We start from the raw sequence: 19,851 nt of genomic DNA on the forward strand, positions 1-19,851 counted from the left end.
CTTGGACTGCAAGGAGATCCAACCAGTCCATTCTGAAGATCAGCCCTGGGATTTCTTTGGAAGGAATGATGCTAAAGCTGAAACTCCAGTACTTTGGCCACCTCATGTGAAGAGTTGACTCATTGGAAAAGACTCTGATGCTGGGAGGGATTGGGGGCAGGAGGAGAAGGGGACGCCAGAGGATGAGATGGCTGGATGGCATCACTGACTTGATGGATGTGAGTCTGAGTGAACTCCGGGATTTGGTAATGGACAGGGAGGCCTGGTGTGCTGGGATTCATGGGGTCGCAAAGAGTTGGACATGACTGAACGACTGAACTGAACTGATTCACTAAGTTAATGACCTGTTAATTCAGATAGAATAAACTCATATCCAAAAGCAGCTTGGTAAAGTAGAAGGAGCTCAAGTCTGAAGGACTTGGTTCTAGTCCCAGCTCTGCCCTTAATAGAAAGGTACCAATTCTTTCTTTCTCTTCATCTTTCAAATGAAAAGGGCTTGACAGACTATATTCTCCAATCATGCCACAACACATGCTCTCATTCCACATGCTTTTTTTTTAATTGAAGTATAATTGCTTTACAGAATTGGGGTTTCTGCCAAACATCAACATGAATCAGCCATAGGTCCGCATGCTCCTCTTACAGCGTGATACAGATTCTTGTCCCATCTTGTTCTTTCCCTTGATTATGGGTGAAACTTTGGGACTGCTTCAACCAATAGAATATAGCAGAAGTAACTCTGTGTGACTTCTGAATCTAGATTATAAAAAATCCATGCAATTATGCCTCACTCATAGAACACCCAAGCTCTATGAACTCATCTGTCACTGTATAAGGAAGCACAAACTAGCTCATGTGACAAGACCTCAGGGAAAGGTTATATGTAGGTGTCCTAGTCAACAGACAGATCTGTGAATGCAAACCATGCAGGGGAGTCTAGCCGTCGGCCATTGAGTCATTTCCAGCCTTTGAGTCTTCCCAGCTGAAGTCCCAGAAATCATAGGATTGAGAAAGCATTTCCTTTTGGGCCTGTCTGAAATTCTGACCCAAAGAATCCATAAACATAATAAAATGGTTGTCTTATGCCATCCAGTCTCAGGGTGGTTTGTTACATGGCAATAGGAACTGGAAGAGATGATACTATCTGTCTTGACACCCTTACAACGTTGCGAAGATCAAATGAGATTAGTATGTAAGACCATGCTCTGCACATTTAAAAACAACCTACAAATAAAATTCAATGAGCTCATGTAAAGCAGCTGTGCCTGGTCTCACTAACCTCCCCACCTCCCTGCCCTTCGTGGTTTTGAGGCACCACTATGGAACATAAGACCTTGAGGAACCCAGTTTGAAAACCACCGTTCTCATCCAACCCATTCATTCTATGGATGAGATAACAGACCTAGGGTGACTCATCCAAAATCACACACTGGCTGTGTGCTTGTTCCAGTTGTCATGCTGCCTCCAAAAAGAGAACTATCTCAGGTAGAACCATCCTTGTCTGAGAGCCAGAAAGTGGCAAGCAGGGACAGCAAGATCATTGTGTGATATTTCTTTACAAGTCTCTAACAGACACTTGGAGCTGTTGCCCAAACATGCCAAAGAGGAGCCTATTTCATTCCCCTCCTCCCCTCTCTGCTCCTCTGCCTCTCAGTCCTGATAGTGTAGATCATTCCGTTGGGTAAAACAGGAAGACTCAGCTGCCTATTCCACGCGGAGCTCTGCAGGCTGTCAGCTCTGTGATGAATGGAGATCTGAGCTCATGCAGAGGTCTGCCTGGTTTGGGTGAAGCTCTGTTTGATCACCCATCATTGGCATTCAGGGAGAGTTCCTAATTGTCACTCGGTGATGGGGTGCTGCTCTGTGGTTAAGTGCGTGGGAGCCTCGCTCAGTTATTAACCTTTATGTTGCCCCCATTGCAGTGAGGGCAAAGGCAGGCTGGGATTCTGATCAAGTAATATTTAATGCACTGCCTCTCTTACTCAGCGAATATCCTAACTATTTCAATGGAAGGGAAAAAAGTAAACCCCCAAATCAAACCAAGCAGAAAGGATAAAGGTAAAAATTATTGACCCGAGTACAGTAATGTCTTTCCATCTGATATGTTCCTATACTTGGGAAGGTCCTGAGGGTATTGATGAAAGACCCCTGACACTCTGAAAACTGCAGATTCATAAATCATTGAGTTTGAAAAAGGCTTTGGTGCCTGTCCCCTGAAATAAGGGTGTCGTTCATTTAGGATTTATGGTTCTGGGGAAGGCAATTTATCTAAATAGCTACAGAGAACATTAATGGGGGACTTGAGTGTTTCTGATCCAGTGGGAGCCATGGAGCTAAAAGCTTTACATGGGAATTCAGGAATATCAGGTTTCAATGAACTTTCAAAAAATCCATAGATGTAGTAATTACTGAACAATGATTTGGTTGGAATATTAGTTGTCTGCATAACTCGAAGAAGAGATAATGAATTATCTTTAAAGACAAAGTAAGATGTTTATTATAGTATTTCATGGCAGAGTATGGGGATTTTAAATTTTAGATTAAAAATGAGCATTTTTATTACTATAAATGTGCATGTTCACTGGATAAAATTTGGTAAACATAAAAAGTCTAAAGAAAAATTAACAATATTCTCACTTGGTAATGATAATCACTGTAAATACGCTGAATATCTTTCCTTCCAGTCTTTTTTTCTGTGAATAGGTGTACACACACACACACATAAAATCGTATATATATATCATTTAATATTAAGAACTTTGCATTCCCTGGTGGTCCAGTGGTTAAGACCTCCTCACTCCCCATGCAGGGGTCCCAGGTTTGATCCCTGGTCAGGAAACCAGATCCCACATGCCACAACTAAGACTCAGCATAGCCAAGCACATGTTTTTAAAAAAGAATGTTGCACTACAGCTTTGTATCCTGCTTCTTTATTTGACATTATGAAGATCATTTCACATCTTTCAAAAATATGTTTTGTAAAAGCAATGTTTGTTCCATAATATATTGAATTACCCTATTATTAGACATCTAGTTGTCTCCACTTTTCACACTGTCTCTGAAATTTTCTTTATGTTAAATCCTAGAAGTGAGGTTCGTGGAGGAAAAGATCTATACATTTTTACAAAGTACTTGACACAAACTGCCTTTACACTTTCCCAGTCACTTTATTTTCTCTTTTCTTATGCCGTGTGTGAGCTGCGGGACTTCACGCTTTCGCCCTTGTGTTCGCTTATTCCCACATCTTCCCTAGGAATTTGTTTACTCAATGTTCCTCGTGCATATGTTGCCTTACCACCCACGCTCACTTTCCCTCTCTTCTCTTCTTCCACAAATCACACTGATCTTCAGGGTCCAGTGTAACCGTCCTCCTCCAGGAAAGGAGGTCCCTCTCCTCCCCCACAGAGCCTTCCTAGACCTCTCTATCCATAGGCGGCTCTTCTGAACTGCTCCGTATTTTATTGTCTTCACAGCACTCCCCTGACAATTAATCACCACTTACCAGCTGTATGACCTTCAGTAATCCCAGAAGCTTGTTGTGAGAATTTAATGAGATCAAGCCTATAAAATAAATACCTATCACAGAGTGGGGCACAGGCTGCAGCTGGGCAATAAATGGAATAAATAAATGGAAGCTCTTGTTGTTATTATGGCCCGTTTGCCTTGTGACATTTCTTCTGTGGATGTTACATACATCCTCTTCCACTGCTATTTAACTGTGTATGACTGTGATTCCAAATCCCCTGAGGCCAGCTACTCCCTGGCACTCAGAGCAGCGTCCTCTCGGAAGAAGATCGCAGGGAATGTTGCTGCTGGTGACCAAGCAGTCGGTTCCTTGTTCTTCCCAACCACTTTTGCTTCTTAGATGACCTCAGAACTCAAAGCTCCGAACTTGTCTGTCTCTTAAATGACAGTCTAGGCTGCTGGAGCACATAGCAAGATTCAGCAGGATATGGTGGTTTAGGACTGGTTTTGTGTTTAATGTGATTGGAGGGTAGAAACGTGAGCACGTATGTGCATCAGAGTTTCTGAGTTGGAAGGGCACTTCAAGGTCTCCTTGTCCCTTGTACTCGTTTTCCAAATATTGGGAGATACCCTCACGCTGTGCCTGGGCTGAGTGCTAGAAGGCCTGGATGCTGGCTTTCTATTTACAAATATTTGTTGTGTCTTCAACAAGTCACTACCCTTCCTGGTTTTAAGCTTCTTCATCTATAAAATGAGACAGTTGGGCTAGATAATATCTCAAGTGCCTTTCAACTAAATTTTATGATTCTATGAAACTGAAGCCCAGAAAGGTTAACAAACTTTCCCTAAATTACGGAGAACACAGACTAGAATAAAAATCTGACTTAAATCCCGGCGCTTTGCCTAGCCCTCTCGTCTAACTCACCAATCACAGGGACTCATCTAATGCCTTCCGTATACTAGACACTCAGAAAGATCACAAGCAGGGATAAGACAGGGGCCCAGTTTTCACACCTTGCTGGGAACACAGACAGAAAATTACTAACCAGCTAGTTGTTCCCCAACATCTGTTCTCCCCTGTTACTCACACAATTCAGAGAACCTCCAATTTTAACTAGGCATGTATCCATTCAGAATAAAGTTAAACCTCTTACCTTTCGTTGCAGCCAAGTGTGGCCATGGGATCAAGTTCTGGACAGGGCCACGTGACCGTAATTGTTCTGTGTGACTCCTAGGTCATTGCACTCCCTCATCTCATTTTCCCTTTTCCCACTGGCTGGGATGTGGATGTGGTGCTGAGCCATCTTGGATCATGTGAACAAATGTGCTATCCTGGGGATGAGCTAGAAGATAGCAGAAGCCGGGGTCCTGGTGTCCTGGAGACACCACTGGACTGATTATTCTGGCACTGTTACAGAAGACAAATATATTTCTAGGGTTAAATGAGGCAAACTGTTATTTTGAGTTTCTATTATAGCTTCTAAATTCACATCCTAATACATTTGCCAGTTGAGGGCCAAAGGTGTTCATGGAATACAGATGAGAGGACCATTCCTGGAAGCTGTGATGGTCAAGATTCTTATAGATGGAGTGTGAGCTGGGTTAAAAAATCAATAGGTAGATGGGACTTCCCTGACTGTCCAGTGGCTAAGATTCTGCGCTTCCAGTGCAGGGGGCCCAGATTCGATTCCTAGTCAGGGAACTAGATCCTACATGCCACAACTACGAGTCCGTATGCTGCAACTAAGATAAGATCCCACATGCCACAGTGAAGCTCGAAGATCCTACACGTTACAACTAGGACCCAGTGCAGCCAAATAGATATTGAAAAAAAAGAATGATGGGTAGAAATAGAGAACAGCCAACTACAGTGAGGTACATGGCAATGAGCCAAGTCACAGAAATGGGAATATAGATGGTAATTTGGAAAGGGTCTAAAGAGAAGGCTTGTATAAGATGATGGTTTCCAAACCAACTGATCATCATAATCAATTTGGAGACTTAAAAACAGATTCCTGAGTCCCAGGAACAAGTACTATGATTACAGTAAATCAGACATGGGATCCAAGAATCTGTATTTTGAAGCTTTCAGATGATTCTGATGATGGAAAGCACTGTGTGTCTGCAATATGAAGCAGTTAGAATGAGACCAGGCCATGGAGGACTTTAAAATCCATGCTAAAAATCTGTTGTTTCCCCAAGACTGCGCTTGGCACCACCTGAACACCTTAGAGATTGCTTTTAAAACTACCTGTCAGGTATACACACTGCTATACCTTGGATATACCTTGGATAAACAACAAGATCCTACTGTATAGCACAGGGAACTCTATTCAATGTTATGTGGCAGCCTGGATGAGAGGGGAGTTTGGGGGAGAATAGATACATGCTTATGTATGGCTGGATCCCTCTGCTGCCCTCCTGCAACTATCACCACATTGTTAATCGGTTATACTCCAATACAAAATAAGAAGTTCAACAAATAAGAACCAGTTGTCGGGTAAGAGGAATCCTAAGAGGAAGTCCACATGGTGTCCTAGAAATAAGTCAGACCTGGGCTCTCATTCTGGCTCTACCCCTGGTCAACTGTGTGACCTGGAGAATGAGCCTCAGTGTCCTTATCAGAAAAAATAGAGAAAATAAGCACTGCTATGGAGATGAAGTGGGAAAATGCATGCACCAATATCTGGCTCAGTGTGAACACCCTGTAACATCACTGAAATGTTAGTTGTCCTCCAGGCACTGAGCTGTTGCTCTGCCTGCTGTGTTTGAGGTGGGCTGATTAGAGGGTATGTAGAGGGCTTCCCTGGTGGTTCAGGTGGTAAAGAATCTGCCTGCAATGCAGGAGACTTGGGTTCAATCCCTGGGTCGGGAAGATCCCCTGGAGTAAGGGAATGGCAACCCACTCCAGTATTCTTGCCTGGAGAATCCCATGGACAGAGAATCCTGGTGGATTACAGTCACTGGGGCTGCAAAGCGTCGGACACGACTGAGTGACTAACACTAACCCAGGGCTGGAGGTGGGGCTGAGGGTGGGGCTGGGGGTGGTAGACTCGAGACCGGGGTTTTTGCTGTCCTGCCTCTGGCACCCACTCACCTACAACCTTGGGCCCCTGGCACTCTGCTAGCAGTGGACCATGCCATCATGAGTCATTGGCCCCTAGATAAATAATTCAAACTTGCTATTATTTAGTATTCTGTGGTCAAGGCTGGAGACCCGCCAAAATCAGGCCAGGCCTCTGTGGCACGGAAGGGCTCTCACCGACTCCCCTGCAATCTCAGCCTTCAGCCTCGATTTCCATTAGTTCAGGATGGAGGAGAAAGGGCACATTCTGGAAGCTCCCAGGGTTCTACATTGTGACTTGGAGAAAATAAAGAGGCTTAATTACTTTGGGCTAAAGTACACAGGCATTTGACATTTTGAAAAATAGTTTTATGACATTTCTTTGAAAGGTCTGGACCAAAGGCAGCTGCTTCTACTTTGAGGAAATGGCAGAAACGGAGAAGGATAGCAAGCAAGTGAGAAAAACTTTGCATTTTAACAATACTCCCTAACATTTACCAAGTGCTTTATACTTTTCAAAGCAGCTTTACATTCATTACTAAATTATTTGATTTTTACAATTACTGACCATGAGAGAGACAGCAGGGGGTGAAGAAATTCTGTTACTTACTAACTGGATGGGCCTTGTCAAATTAACTTCTCTGACCTTAGCTTTCTCTTTCTTAAAGTGGAGATATTACCTGCTTGCAGGCTTGTGGTAACAAATGAATGAAATGCAAATTGTAATCAGAGTCCCTAGCACAGCTGCTAGCACCCAGCAGATGCTTACTAGCTGTGAGTTTCCTTTGCCTCCCATTGTATATATGTGCCAGCTGAGGAGAGAGATATAATGTGAGTCCATAAAGGGCTGGAACCAGAGCCTGGCCCAGAGATTTTTCTCGCTACAACATATAGACACTCAGGAAAGGCTAGTTCTCAAAATAAAACAAATACCTATTTGCAGGGTAGTGATGGAGACGCAGACAGAGAGAAGAGATTTGTGGACACAGTAGGGGAAGGTGGGACGAATGGAGAGAGCAGCATTGAAACATGTACATCACCATATGTAAAACAGATAGTGGGAATTTGCTGTATGACACAGGGAGCTCAAACCCAGTGCTCTGCGACTGCCTAGAGGGGTAGGACAGGAGACAGAGAGAGGTTCAAGAAGGAGGGGACACAGGTATGCCTATGGCTGATTCGTGTTGATGTATGGCAGAAACCAACACAATATTGTAAAGCAATTATCCTTCAATTAAAAATAAGTAAATTTAAAAACTCAATATTCAAAAAGACTGAAAAAGGAACAAATACCGATTATCACATTTCCCCCTAAATTTCATACTGGGAGTAGAATCTGAAATGGCTCTGTAGGGCTTCTAATAGTAGAATAAGAGGCAAGTGAGAGAAAAGAGACTCAGTGTGGAAGACAACAGCCAAACAGATGGGTGAGGGGAGAAGGAAGCGCATGGTGAGGCTGGCTTCAGACAATGTGTCTTCTCTGCCAAGCTTCCAGTAGAAACGGCTGACAGAAGGCACAGAACCAAGAGCATCCAGAGCTACAGGAAGTTCCAACACCAGGCGAGAAAGACCTGCTGCAGCAATCCATCACCAAATCAAGGTCAGAAATTATCTTGACAGATCAAACGCAATGAGTAGGATGAAACCCCAAAGAATTCAACCTGAGGTCATGGCTGGGTTCAAAAGCTCAATAGCGCAAAATATTGAATGAGAAAAACTGACTTCAAAGCAGAAGATGTTTTCCACTTCCTTTTTTGAAACGGCAACCAAAGGCAGCCTGATACACTCGAAGGAGTACTGGACCAGTAGGAGCCCCTACTCTGTCCTCACTCCCCGTGAGCTGTGAGTTACTTAGCCTCTCTGGACCTCAGTTTCCTTTCCTATAAAATCAGCGGCTTGGACTACTAGACAATTCTGTTTATATTAACTTTAACATGTAACTCTCACATTTTCTCCAAGTCAAGGAGACATGGTAATTTTAGTTGGCTTTAAGTTCAATAAGAGCCAGTAGTAGTAGAGAAGTAGCCCAGCCAACCCCTCAATTGCTGGGCAGATCTCTTTTTAGTCATCACTTTTGGGGGAAAGGGCACATTTTGAGGGATCTACAGGAAAGCTAGAGTCTGCCCAGAGAAAACTCTTCAGAATTGTGGAAGATCATTTTCAAATTAGGAAAAACTGAGAAACTGAAAATATTTATTCTCAAGGAAAAAAAGGCAATGGCACCCCACTCCAGTACTCTTGCCTGGAAAATCCATCCCATGGACGGAGGAGCCTGGTAGGCTGCAGTCCATGGGGTCGCTAAGAGTCGGACACGACTGAGCGACTTCACTTTCACTTTTCACTTTCATGCATTGGAGAAGGAAATGGCAACCCACTCCAGTGTTCTTGCCTGGAGAATCCCAGGGATGGGGGAGCCTGGTGGGCTGCCGTCTATGGGGTCACACAGAGTTGGACACGACTGAAAAGAAATGGAATAGCTATAAAGCCAATATCTGACAGGTTGCAGCTCAAAAGATGAATGCAGTCCAGACAAAGTGGGTCAATTTGAGCCCAACATATGAACCTGCCATGGTGGGACAGGAGGCTGGTCATGCAAGAGGGAGCAGGCTGCCGCTGGAGGTGCTGGCCTATGCCCCAGGAACAGCCTTGGGAGGCACAAGAGGAAACCAAGATGCTTCCAAGATCTCTTAATGCTGAGACCTGAGGATTCAAATCAAGGAAGGAACAGGAAGGACCGAAAACAAGGCTGCTGGAAAAATTAGATGAGCAGGGTAAATGGTGGTAATGAGAGAAAGGGCCTGGCTGCCTCTGTAAAGGACACATTCATCACAGGCAGTGCTGTTAGACCAACTAGCAAGAAGCGTGACCAGTAGATTGCCCCTCACAACCCGGATGTGGGGCGACTGGTTAGAGTGGGAGCGATGAGACAGCAGAGCTCAGTGGCGTCTGGTTTCTCTTGGTTTTATCTTTTATCAATAGATTGTTGATCCCCAGAGAGCAGGGATCTTATTTAGGTCTTTCTGCTCCCCCATCGGTTAGCTCCTGGCTCCACTTCAGATGCTCCACTGGTGTTCAATAAACAGTTTGTCAAGTGCCTGCTTGAATGGACGAAGGAACAGCTAGAGCTCAATGAACATCTATTGACTCAATTAATTAATTAATTAATTGATGGAAAATCGACCCGCCCTTTCATTCTGCTCTCAGGAGGGTGAAACTCTAAGAAAAGAGGCTCACAGTGGAAACAAAGATGGAGGAGATGAAAACTAAGGAAGTAAGAAACATGTTGTCAGAAGAAAAGGAGAGAGAGGTGGGGAGGGAAAAAATGCAAATAAACATCAGTGTTAGGGGAGCATCCATACTGGCTTCTGGAAAGGCATTCCATCTACCCATCCATCTATCCATACATCAATTCATTCCACGATTCCTTTATTCATTCCTTTGAACAGCCTTTTTCAAGGGCCTACTCTCACTCCAGCTTGTTCTTGAGACTACCTAAGACACCATGAGGCATAAAATCCAGCTGGGCTTCTAGTGTCTGCACCAGAGTCTCACAAAAAGAATTCTGCTAAAAAATAATATAAGATGCATGATGGCTCAAGATCATACACCAGCTCTGTAGTCTCCTAGATCACCAGGGGCTGACTATAGGAATACGATTTTAAAAATATTTCTCTGGCTGCCTGCATTCTGAGGCTCCTCAAATTTCTTCCCATGTCGTTCTGAGGGTTATCAGTGGGTGACACCCTATGCTTGTGGAGGTCTCAGGGCACCTGACCCGCCTGCTCATCTGCTCTGCCTTGTTGAGCTGAAACCTTCAGTCACCATCAAAGGCACATTCAGCAGCCACAGAGGGTGCCTTCCAAAGCCTGTTGCACCAGGGGCACCACCCAGGGCCCTGCTACTGCTGCTGGTGCTGACACTTGTGTTGAAGCCACTCTACCCCAAACCCCATCCTGCACACCTGCCTATACCCAACACCCAGTGTAGGTGACCAAGCTGGAGACACTATCTCTCTTCCAAACAGCACTTGCTGGCCCTAAAACAGCAGCTATTTTAGACCATTAGCATCTATGACCATCATTATAAGGCTGCTCTTTTATAATTTTTTGTAGCTCTTCCTATAGAGAAGGGCTCAGACATCAGACTGGTGGAGCTGGCCAGAGGTCATTCTGAGTGGCAGAATCCACATTCCCACTCCCCACACCCTGGGCCATTATTCTTAAATCTAACTTCTGAATCTCCCTGCTCTCTTCTCTTAGGATAAACTCTTTTTCCAGAAGACTCCTAGGTTCCTTAGGTAAACAGGTCCCTAGTGGGTCTCCAATAGTCCACAAAAAGGAATGAGCCACATGAGTTGTATAGGAAGTGATCTAGGTCCTAACTGGTTGCGAGCCTGGAATGGTAGGTTGAAGAGTCCAGGCCTTATTTAAGCTTAGCAGCACAGAGCCCAATGCAGTGATTGATTAGCGATGCCTGCCACATGCACTGGAGGGCCAGGGGCATCACATGTGCCAAGTGTAGGCCCTCCCTGATCTCGGTTACTGTTTGCCTCCAGAGAGTGATGACTGGATAGGAAAGGAAGGGACCTGAAATCTGATTATTTTAATAGTGAATATTAGTGATATTTAATAGTGAATATTTCATTATATCTCACAACAACCCAGAGAAAGGGATATTCTTAACAATCCCTTTTACAGATGAGAAGCTAAAACTCAGAAAAGGTAAGTGATTTGTTTAAAGCCAGACAGGTACCAAGAGTACAATCAGGATCCACACATAGGTTTACTGAACTCAGAAGCCATGCTTCGTCCATCATGTCCCTGAGCACTTAGGGTGAAATGGAATGGACCACAAGATCCTTGAAGGCAGTGATGGGGACTTGGGTCTTATCCCAGGCAGAGCTTTATCCAAGCTCCCCATGTCAGCAGGCATGAGGTAATGCCTACCCTGGTATTGATGGTAGGTATCGGTAACCTACCCTGGTAATGATGATGGCTGATAATGACTGTGGGGATGTGGCCCAGGTCCCCCTCCTCATAAAGGATTGGACTTCATAGCAGTAGAGAAAGGGTTAGTTGCTCCCAAAGGCCTCTTTACATGCAATAGATTATCAGACTGACTCCTGATCATTTCAAAATGCACACATTCATCAGTATTATCCAAGCCCCACAGGAGCACTTTGCCAGGAGAGTCACCCAAATGCTTTTCCTGAATGCAGACTCTTTGTCCTCCTTGCTGACACTGACCACAGTGGCCAGTCACCTCTGACTCCCAGCTGTCCTTGGCCATCAAGGTGTCTGTGTGCAGTAGCTGGATTTTATGCCTGCAGATTTCCTGTGGCATTTTCCAGTTTAACAAAGCACGATACACATATGCTTCCATCTACATCTGTGCGCCTCCAAGTCTAGCCACCTCTGCTAAGGAGTGTTAAGGTTCCACGAGAGGCATTAGAGCATGTTCTCAAGCCTGCCCTGCTCTGGACACATACCAGCTAACATCCCCTTCCCTCATTCCACACCTTTCTGGGGGCAGGAAGTAAAATGACAGCCCAGGTGGGCTACTTTCTTCAATCACAGTATATCTTCACAGATGTGCTGAGCACTTAGCCCAGTGCCCATCGCTGTGGAAAAGACAAGAAAAGACAAAATTCATAGACCCTGCCCTCCAAAAGAGGAAGAAACCACCCAGGCACAACCATACCACACAGCAGAGGATAAAGTGGTGGATTCTTTTTTTAACTTATTTTTTAATTGAAGGAACATTGATTTACAATGTTGTGTTGGTTTTTACCATACTATAATGTGAATCAGCTATGATTATACATATATCCTCTCCCTTCTGATCCTCCCTCCCCTCCCCTAACCTCACCTTTCTAGGTCATCAGAAAGCGCAAGGCTGGGCTCCCTGTGCTATATAGCAACTTCTCACCAGCTATCTGTTTTACACATGATTGTGTATAGTGCTGAATTTTGAGGCCAAGAAAAAAAAAAAAAAAGATTTGTAAAGTCAGAGGTAAAAATGTAGACCTGCATTCTCAAGGAAGGCCTCAGGAAAGACGGCAGGGGTGGGAGGATTAAATCTGGGTCTTAAATGAGGTTAAGATGAGAGCAACTTTCATGGTGGTCCAGTGGCTAAGACTTTGCTCCCAGTGCAGGGGGCCCAGGTTTGACCCTGGTCAGGGAACTAGATTCCATATGCCACAGCTAAGACCAGGCACAGACAAATAAATGTTTTTGTTTTTGTTTTTTAAAGAAAGGCTAAGATTAGAATTCAGAGACGAACCTGGGCTGGGTGCTGGTCTCGGTCCCTCACTAGCTGGGTAAACTTGACCACACACAAGCCTCCTCTGTGATCAGTTTCCTCATCTATCAAACAGAATAATCATGGGCCCTCCTAGGACGGTGGTCCAGGCTACCCCATGTTCCTCACATGTGCCCAATCAAGTGTCAGAATTACAACACAATCCCTTAGCAGCAATTCTAAGGCCCTGAGAGCCCAAAGTGATTTTTGTAACTCATTTGGTGTTTGGCAGCCACACCTGACCTAACTGGATGTACTGAGTGGTAGAATCTGGCCTGAACTGATGGGAACCTGTGGATGATATTCTTTATCCCACATAGTGGCAATAGTCATATATTTCACTACAGAAAAAACTTAATGTATTTGATTATGGCATGCTGCCTCAGACCCCACGGGTCAATATATAATACACTACAGATTATGTGTTTATACACCAAACTCTGAACAATCCTGAGCTCTGAAACACCTCTGGCCACAAAAGACCTGTATTATTATACCTGTATTATTTTTAAGGGTTATTTTTATTTATCTGGCTGCATTGAGTTCTTGGTTGCAGCACTCGGGATCTTTGTTGCAGTGCCAAGACTCTAGTTGTGACACGCAACGGGCTCCAGAGCGCATGGGCTCAGTAGTTGCAATGTGCAGGCTCAGTTGCTCTGTGGCATAAAGGATCTTAATTCCCCAACCAGGGATGGAACCTGCATCCCCTGCAATCCAAGGCAGATTCTTCACCACTGGATCAGCAGGGGAGTCCCTACTTGTATTATCATACAGCCTTGGCTAAAGGGAAAGCAGCAGGCATTTCCAACGACTAACCCCAATACTGTGACAATCGCTATCTAGAGCAAGGCTTGGCAGACTTTTTTTCTGTAAAGGGCCAGATAGTAAATATTTTAGGCCCGGTAGGCCACATATGGTCTCTGTTGTAACTGTTCAACTCTGTAGCGTGAAAGAAGCTACCACAAATGGGCATGGCTGTGTTCCAATAAAACTTTATTTACAAAAAACAGACAGCTGGCTGGGTTTGGCCCGTAGGCTATGACGTGCCAACTTTGAGGCAGAGAATAGGTTTGAGACCTGGAGAGAGCGCCTGCTTTGTCTCAGGCCCATTTCACGTGCTGATCTCTGAGAGGCACAGAAAAAGGCAGATCCAGGTCCAAAGGTCAGGCCTCTGGGTCTGTCAATTCTGGTGTGGGGTGGCAAGTCTTCTCTCCTCCCTGGAGTGGACTCTGCCTTGCTGCACAGACCTTCTAACACCTGGGAGCAGGGCAGAGGGCCAGTGAGCCTCTTTGGATCCCCTGATTCAGTGCCAGCTAGCCTCAGAAACAGAAGAGAATCTGAATTTCCTCATTTGACAAGATGAAAAATGCCAACTCAAAAATCAAAAGCAATGAGAAGTATAAAGCCAAGCCTCAGTGCTCTTCGGGTCTGTAAAAACCATTTGGCCCACAGGCCAGACCCCCTGGCCAATGGGTGCTGCCAGCCCAGACTGCAACCAGAGTGAGGGTGGCAGATGACAGCCACCCAGGGCCTGGGGGCCAGGGCAGCTCTGCCCACCATCTGCCATGTTCCTTTCCACTCCTTAGCCAGTTCGGGAAGAGCCTTGCCTTTTAGCCAGGCACCACAGGATTCCGGCCCCTCCCCAGCTTCATGCCAAGAAGCAGAAAGCAGTGACAGATGCTCACTGAAGGCCCTGGCATGGGGTGAAAGGGTACAAGCCTGTTCCTGCTGGGAGAGGGGCAGCTGTGGGCAGGAGCCATGCAGCCAGCCTGGATCCAGGAAACCAGGAGAAAGATATGGTCCTGGGGGGGTTTCCAAAATCACAAAGCCTGAGCAGAATGGAGCTTTCGCAATGCAGCACTTCAAGCCCTGCTCCCATTTTACAGTGGGGAAAACTGAGACTCGATATCACACACTCATCAGTGCCTGGTGCCCTGGCCCTTAACTGAGGCCTCTGTTAACTAAAAGGCTTTCGACCATGGGAAACAGTCAGCCTATTGAAATGGATATGACAGTGGTATCTAAGTCACAGGGTTGTTTTGAAGATTAAATGAATAACTACACAGTATAAGCTTTCCCAGAAGTGAATTTCATCACTTAGGCTGTCCTGTTGCTCCTCTTTGTTGGTTCAGAATGACTAATTGATTTTTTTGTGGACGAAAAGAACGGCCTGACTGGTCATTGATCGGCTCAGCATAAAGACTTCTGCCTTTGTGTTAGCCAAGAGAGGAGGGATGCTGCTGACTCTATATTTCCATCCATATCTTCTGTCTCTATTCCCTGTCTTGTTTACATAAGGTTGTTTGCTATATATGTACACATATAAACTTTGTCCTGGAGACCTGCTCAGAAACCCAATGAACAAAACAGTCACTTTCCAATGTCCACTCTTCCCTCCCCCAGAATAGAGAGAGGGTGGGCAGATAGCCCAGAAAGCCGTCTCAGGCTCTGCCCTCTCTGCAGTAGCCCTTGCTCTCAGAAGCCCCAGGTTTCAATATCCAGGGAAATGCTCCCAACCTGGCAGCATCCTCTTCCTCGCACACTGGCTGTCTTTCGGGACCACGAAGCCAGGACCACAGGGTGGCTAAAAACTCACCGTCTGGGACCCAGGATGTGGGGTTCATAGGTCAGCTCTACCACTTATTTGCCGGGTGACCTTGGGCTAGTTCATCTCTCTGTGCCTTGGGTTCTCTATCTGTAAAAAGAGGAAAAAAATAGTACCTCTCTTACAGGCCTATTGTGAGAATTCACCAGTTAATACACTATATATACATATCCGGGCTTATACACATATCCGGGCTTCCCTGGTGGCTCAGACAATAAAGAATCTGCCTGCAATGCAGGAGACTCAGGTTCAACTCCGGGTCAGGAAGAGCCCCTGGGAAAGGGAATGGCTACCCACTCCAGTATTCTTGCCTGGAGAATCCCATATCTTCATGTTACTAATATCATGGGATCTATGGGTGGGCTTGTGGGTGGGCTGCTACCCACTCCAGTATTCCTGCCTGGAGAATTCTATGGACAGAGGAGCCTGGCGGGGTACAGTTTGGGGGCTGTGAAGAGTCAGACACAACTGAGCGACTAACACTTGCACTTTTCACTTTCATACACATATTCAGCATTGTACAAACGTGAACTTTATAGCATTCCATGCCCACAGCCACCACTCGTACTTTTCCCAGTGTGGGCAGGCTTGGCTGCAGTCTGCGTGGACCGCGACTCTGTGCCTCAAACATACTATATACTGCTGGCTCTACCCTTGCGTATGCCGGGGCCTCCGTCTTCTCCGTCCCACCTCCCCTCTGAATGGCCCCAGGTGACCCCTGCTGAGAGTGGGTTTTCCTTCCTTAGGAATCTTGAGCACACCAGTTCTGCCTTCCCCAGGGACCACTCTTAGGTACGGCCATGCACTGCTGGTTTCCTTCTGTTTTTCATGAAAAACTTGCTTTCCAAAATTTTTATTTCAGGACCGTTGGATTTTACTTCCTACTGCTGAGTCAGCTCTGCTAATAAGGTCTATCAATGTAGATGGTCATACCCTGCTCCTCTGTCCTTCCTTCAATATTTAAAGTCTCTGGGCAGTCTCTGGCTCACTTTTTAGAACATGTGACAACATTTTCTCTTTAACAAAAGCCTCAAGGAGTGGTCAGGCACCTCAGTTGGATTGTGTTCCCCAGGATATTTTGAGGCTCAAAAAAGACAGGCCTATTCGTCAGGAGGTTGGCAGACTGACAGAACTTTCACACAGGGAAGGGGGCCTGGTCCTGGACCACAGCATCCAAAGGAAGCGGATGTCAACTCCACCCTAGTTCCTGTGATCTTACTTCAGTCTCCCCTCTCCTCGGGGACACACTTAGGCCCAAACTGGCTCCTGCAAAGGTTCTGCTGGGCTCCTGCACTATCAGGGCCGAAAACCAGCTCCCGTGAGTACTGGTGCCGCCTTGACGGACTCTGCCTGGCAGGGGGACTGTGGCCTAGTTCCCCAATCGACACTGCTCAGCAGAGGCCTTTTTAGAACACAGCTAAAGAGAAATAGAAAGCGTTGTTTGCTCAGTAAATGGACCTTTGCTGGATGGGGATGGTATTTTCTTTTTTTCCCCTTTGCTACTTGTCCATCATTCAGCTTCTCTTTCCTCCTTTTATACCCTCATCTGCCCTCCCTTCTCTCAACACACTGAAAGGTTTTGTGTTTTTTTTTTTTAATTTTTATTTTTAATTGGAGGATAATTGCTTTACAATGTTGTGCTGGTTTCTGCCGTATATCCCTTCTTTCTTAAGCCTCCCTCCCACCCCAACTCCCATCCCATCATCACTCTAGGTCATCACGGAACACCAGGCTGAGTTCCCTGTGCTACACGGCAACTTCCCATGAACTGTCTTACACACAGTAGTATCTATGTTTCCATGCTGCTCTCTCCATTCGTCCCACCCTCTCCTTCCCCCACTGTGTCCACAAGTCTGTTCCCTACATCTGCGTTTCCATTGCTGCCCTGCAGACAGGTTCATCAGTACCGTAGTCCTAGATTCCATATATGTGCATTAATATGTGATATTTGTTTTTTTATTTCTGACTTACTGGGCATATACCCTGAGTAAACCAGAGCTGAAAAAGACACACGGCCCCACTATTCACTACAGCACTATTTGGAATAGTCAGTACAGGAGGCAACCTTGATGTCCATCAACAGATGAATGGATAAAGAAGTTGTGGTACATATATACAATAGACTATTACTCAGCCATACAATGGAACAAATTTGAGTCCCCCTCTGTGGACTCAAATTCATACATCTGTGGAACTGAAATGTATGAATCTGGAGCCTGTTATACAGAGTGAGATATTGTGTTCTTACAGTAACAAAGTAATAGTTTTTAGTTTTGTTATATCTGCCTCAAAGAATTTGGGGAAGAAGATGAGGTATAAAATAAATGGATGGATGGATGAGTGGGCCATAGCTACCTAAGTATATCAGCCCTTGAGCTTGTTGGCCAAGCCTTGTCTTTTTTTCACCTGGTTTCCTAAAATCATGAGGATAAGGATAAATTTAATGCTGACTAAACCCTCCTGATAATCCTGTTTTTGTTAAATTGGAGTTCCTCACTTGTATTTGTCAATTGGGTTTGTCAGGCTATTCCAACCTTGCTGGGTAATTTATCTGTAATCTAGGTATGCTATATTGCATAGGAACCTGGAATGTTAGGTTAGAAGGAATCAAGGCAAATTGGAACTGGTCAACAGGAGATGGCAAAAGTGAACATCTACATATTAGGGATCAGTGAATTGAAATGGACTGGAATGGGTGAATGTAACTCAGATGACCATTATATCTACTACTGTGGGCAGGAATCCCTTAGAAGAAATGGAGCAGCCATCATAGTCAAAAAAAGAGTCTGAAATGCAGTACTTGGATGCAATCTCAAAAACAACAGAATGATCTCTGTTTGTTTCCAAGGCAATCCATTCAATATCAGGGTAATCCAAGTCTATGCCCCAATCACTAATGCGAAAAACCCTGAAGTTGAACAGTTCTGTGAGGACCTACAAGACCTTCTAGAACTAACACCCAAAAAGACATCCTTTTCATCATAGGGGACTGGAATGCAAAAGTAGGAAGTCAAGAGATACCTAGAGTAACAGACAAGTTTGGCCTTGGAGTACAAAACGAAGCAGGGCAAAGGCTAACAGAGTTTTGCCAAGAGAACGCACTGTTCATAGCAAACACCCTCTTCCAACAACACAAGAGACAACTCTACACATGGACATCACCAGATGGTCAACACCAAAATCAGACTGATTATATTCTTTGCAGCCAAAGATGGAGAAGCTCTATACAGTCAGCAAAAAATAAGACTGGGAGCTGACTGGCTCAGATCCTGAACTCCTTATAGCCAAATTCAGACTTAAATTGAGGAAAGTAGGGGAAACCACTAGACCATACCATTCAGGTATGACCTAAATCGAATCCCTTATGATTATACAGTGGAAGTGAGAAATAGATTCAAGGGATTAGATCTGATAGAGTGCCTGATGAACTACAGACAGAGGTTCATGACATTGTACAGGAGACAGAGATCAAGACTATCCCCAAGAAAAAGAAATGTTAAAAAGCAAAATGGCTGTCTGAGGAGGCCTTACAAATAGCTGTGAAAAGAAGAGAAGTGAAAAGCAAAGAAGAAAAGGAAAGATATACATATTTGAATGCAGAGTTCCAAAGAATAGCAAGGAGAGATAAAAAAAGCCTTCCTCAGTGATCATTGCAAAGAAATAGAGGAAAACAACAGAATGGGAAAGACTAGAAATCTCTTCAAGAAAATTAGAGATACCAAGGGAACACTTCATGCAAAGACGGGCTCAGTAAAGGGCAGAAATGGTATGGACCTAACAGAATCAGAAGATATCAAGAAGAGATGGCAAGAATACACAGAAGAAATGTACAAAAAAGAGCTTCATGACCAAGATAATCACGATGGTGTGATCACTCACCTAGAGCCAGACATCCTGGAAGGTGAAGTCAAGTGGGCCTTAGAAAGCATCACTATGAACAAAGCTAGTGGAGGTGATGGAATTCCAGTTGAGCTATTTCAAATCCTCAAAGATGATGCTGTGAAAGTGCTGCACTCAATATGTCAGCAAATTTGGAAAACTCTGCTGTGGCCACAGGACTGGAAACAGTCAGTTTTCATTTCAATCCCAAAGAAAGGCAATGCCAAAGAATACTCAAACTACCACACAATTGCACTCATCTCACATGCTAGTAAAGTAATGCTCAAAATTCTCCATGTCAGGCTTCAACAATACATGAACCATGAACTTCCAGATGTTCAAGCTGGATTCAGAAAAGGCAGAGGAACCAGAGATCAAATTGCCAACATCCACTGGATCATGGAAAAAGCAAGAGAGTTCCAGAAAAACATCTATTTCTGCTTTATTGACTATGCCACAGCCTTTGACTGTGTGGATCACAATAAACTGTGGAAAATTCTGAAAGAGATGAGAATACCAGACCACCTGACCTGCCTCT

The sequence above is a fragment of the Bison bison genome, unplaced genomic scaffold (genome assembly GCF_000754665.1).
Source record: "Bison bison bison isolate TAMUID 2011002044 unplaced genomic scaffold, Bison_UMD1.0 scf7180017864034, whole genome shotgun sequence".
Taxonomy (NCBI): Eukaryota; Metazoa; Chordata; class Mammalia; order Artiodactyla; family Bovidae; genus Bison; species Bison bison.